The sequence below is a fragment of the Rhinopithecus roxellana genome, chromosome 8 (genome assembly GCF_007565055.1).
Source record: "Rhinopithecus roxellana isolate Shanxi Qingling chromosome 8, ASM756505v1, whole genome shotgun sequence".
Classification (NCBI taxonomy): domain Eukaryota; kingdom Metazoa; phylum Chordata; class Mammalia; order Primates; family Cercopithecidae; genus Rhinopithecus; species Rhinopithecus roxellana.
The window spans coordinates 131,221,587-131,225,232 of NC_044556.1; the positions used below are offsets into that span (position 1 = coordinate 131,221,587).

General features: G+C 47.6%; 1 long non-coding RNA gene across 1 annotated transcript; it reads left to right on the top strand.

Annotated features, from left to right (window-relative positions):
* Positions 1-1,375: 1,375 nt before the first annotated feature.
* Positions 1,376-3,332, top strand: LOC115899188. Its single transcript, XR_004058885.1, has 3 exons — positions 1,376-1,472; positions 2,111-2,170; positions 2,733-3,332. It is a non-coding gene; the product is annotated as an uncharacterized LOC115899188 (long non-coding RNA).
* Positions 3,333-3,646: the final 314 nt, after the last annotated feature.

Sequence of the window (3,646 nt, forward strand, 5' to 3'; positions counted from 1 at the left end):
AACCTAGATGTCAGTTGGGGTTGTCGGCTCACCTGGGGCTCAGGATCCTTTTCCAGGCTCACTGGTTGTTGGCAGAATTGGGTCCTTGCAGCTGTAGCACTGAGATTACTGTTTCCTTGCTGACTATCAGCCTGGAGCCATCCTTAGCTCCCAGAGACCACTTGCTATTTCCTGCCATGTGGCCATCTCCACAACATGGCCGTTTTGGAGGGTGTCTCTGTTGCTTAGAATCTCTCTGACTTCCTCTGTCTCTGACCTCTAGACTCTTTAAAAAACGGTCACCTGCTTAAGCCAGGCCCACTCACACTGGGGCAGGAATCTTTGACCCACAGAGGGCTTTGAGCAGAGGAGGGGCATGGTCTAACTTACATTTGAGCAGGATCTCTCTGGTGCTGCATTGGGAATAGACTGTTGGGAGGATAGATGGAAACAGGGAAATAGGGAGATGAGTTAGCATGCTTGGATGAAGGAGGGCTGAGAGTGTGTGCTGAGGGCATTGAGGGATGCTGATGCATGGCCGGGGAGTCCCTGCAACGCTGGCTGGGGAGTCTGAACTTCATCTCGGTGCCACAAGGAGCCAGGGTAGCATCCTGAGTTGGGGCTAAGTGTAACTTTATTTATTTATTTATTTTCTTTTAAAAATTTTAATAGGTACATTGTAGGTGTATATATTTATGGGGTAAATGAGATATTTGATACAGGTATACAATGTATAGTAATTGCATCAGAGTAAATGGGGCACCTATGACCTCAAAACTTTGTCATTTCTTTGTATGTAACTTTATTTTATTTTATTCTTTTAGAGACAAGGTATTGCTCTGTTGTCCTGGATGGAATGCAATGATGTGATCACAGCTCACTGCAACCTCAGACTCCTGGGTTTAAGCAATCCTCCTGCCTCAGCCTCCCTAATAGCTGGGACTACAGGTGTGTGCCTCCATGCCTGGCTAATTAAAAAAAATTTTTTTTTTGGTAGAGACAAGGTCTCACTATTTTGCCCAGGCTGGTCTGGAACTCCTGGGCTCAAGTGATCCTCCTGCCTCAGTCTCCTAAAGTGCTGGAATTACAAGTGTGAGCCACCATGCCCGGCCAAGAGTAACTTTAACTTCACCAAAGCTCAAGTGCTCTGGCATTCCTTTGCCTTATCCTGCCAAAGGGTCCAGCTATAGTAAAAACACAGTGGTTACCAGCCAGCAAGGGACAGAGTGGAGGTAAAAGAGGAGGGGAGTGAAAGGGGGCCGGGTTGGCTGAGAATGCTGCACCCAGGTGTGATGGGCGACCTAGCCCCTGAGATCCTTGAGAAACCTGCCAGCTGTGACTCCGGCTGGTGCCTCCATTCCTCCCTTGTCTTAGGACCCCTTCTGTCCTCCTGTCAAGGAACATGGTTCCAGGATGCCACAGAATGGAAGATGGCAGTGGCTCAGGGCTGTGGAAGACAGGAGCAGTCTGAAAAGCTTGCAGGGGAACTGCCGGTGAATATCCATTGTCTGTTTCTGAGACTTGTCACTGTTCTGTGAGGGAAAGAGAAAGAGAGAACGAGGATGTTTGTGTGAGTCAGGGTTGGGTGAGAGCTAACACTGAACTTTATGTGAGAATATCTCGCCCGGTGCCAGCACAGAGCAGACTTTCAAAAAAGGTTATCAGTGGCCCTTGGTTCAGTGAAATTCACGGAGGGCTTGCTCCTGGTATCAGTGAATACAACTCCACTCTTGCCTCAAGGGGTTCACAGTTTTGTTGAATGTAGGTTTTCAAATCACTTGTGTGCAACAAACACAAGTGTGCATGTGTGCACACTCAAAAGCCAACTGTCTGAGTTGAGATCTTGGCCCCATCACTTAATTGCTTGACTTTGAATTGCATGTAAGTCACTGAATGTTTCTGTGCCTCCATTTCCTCTTTGTAAATGGGGTGATAACCACAGTACCCGCCCCCTCCCCGGGAATTGGTAGAAGTGTTGCATTAATGACATGAATTGCTATTTGTAAAGTGTTTAGAATAGTGCTGAACATGCAGGTGCACTGTATGGGTGTTTGAGACCTATAAAAACATGGAGATTGAATTCTTAGATGATGTCTCCTCATCTTATGAAGTTCTTTCTTGATTCTTGCAGCCACCCTGGATTGGGTGAAACAGAGCTGAGCAGCTGAGGACTGAAGGTCGTGCCTTTTGTGTGAGTGAAGGAGAGAGGAAGTCCAGGCAAGACTTCTGTGGGGGTTCATCAGTGGTTACCCAGGCTCGTCCCTGAGCCAGGCTGCTAGGCTGGCCAGCGTGTGACCTCCAAAGTCCACCTCAGACCACAGGCTGGTTTCTGGGGATGGGAACAGTCAATGAGTTTTTAAAAGGTCCTCAGTGAGCCAGGGATGGTGGCACATGCCTGTGGTCCCTGCCACTCAGGAGGCTGGGGAGGGAGAATCACTTGAGCCCAGGAGGTCAAGGCTGCAGTACGCTATGGTCATGTCTATGAATAACCACTGCACGCCAACCTGGAGAACATAGTGAGACCCCATCTCAAATAATAAAAAAAAAGTCTTCAGGAGATTTTGATATATAACTAGCTATGGAACTCACTGGTAGTGCTGATTTGCCTTTTCTGCCTGTTTTATTTTGTTTTAGTCTGTGGAGAGTGTGTTTGTGTGTGGGATAATCCTCTGTAATCCACTTGCTCTGGCAGAGTTATTGTAACGACTGGTTTGGATGTGGTACTTTTGTATCAAAGCTCTTTCCTTTGTCAGGTGGGTGAACAAAGATCATTATTTGTTCCTGTGTGTCACTGTCAAGTAGAGAGCTTTCCCGTTTTCTCCCTGCATCTCTCTGTATGCGGTAGGTATGCGGGAATGTAGTTATGGCAATGACACGCGCTTTCTTACCGTTTCCCACATCCCTTTCTGAGTCAGGTAGAAATATTTGAGGGCCAGTGGGACTGACAATAGCTGTTCTAGGAGGTCAGAAAGGAAGCGGAAAGGCAAGGCTGGCTTGGTTTCTGGAGGAACAGAAGCCAGTCCTCAGAACCCTCCAGCCTCCCGGCACGGCACTGCTAGGGGAACTGTCCAGTTGAGTTACTTAGAATCGCATCTCTCCCGGGACCTGCTGTTAATCTCCAGCCCAGCCCCCATGAGAACCCAGACCGATAGCTAAGAATGGAGCTGTCTGTCTTTCTGAGCCCCCTGATTGTTTTGTTATTGCTAATGGGCTGATTTCCAGTTATGTAACCTCCTCTCTGTTAGATGAAATCTCATTATTTTACTGTGCTGTGCACATCAGGTCTGGTTCACGTTGAGCTACCTGAGAGGAGCTGGGAACGTGCTGTTTCTCATCATTTTCATCCAGCAAGAGAACTGGAGAGAGAGAGCTACACCCAAACCAATTATGGTCAGGCCCTCTGGGCTGTTATATAATATTCCAGGAGACAGTGGAGTGAAGCGGACCTCAGCGTCCCAGAGGTGTGCTGCCAAGACAGCGTGCTTTCCTTGCTTGGAAGTCTTGGGTAAGTAAGTTCTCTTTCCAACCCAGAAGATTTTGAGGGGCATTTATATATGGGGTAGAGAGAGTTCCTAAATTGACTTACGATTTTCTTGCACACAAATAAACAAAGAAGCAAGCAAACAAAAGCAAAGAGAGACCTTCTTTCTAGGCCTGCTGTCTACTA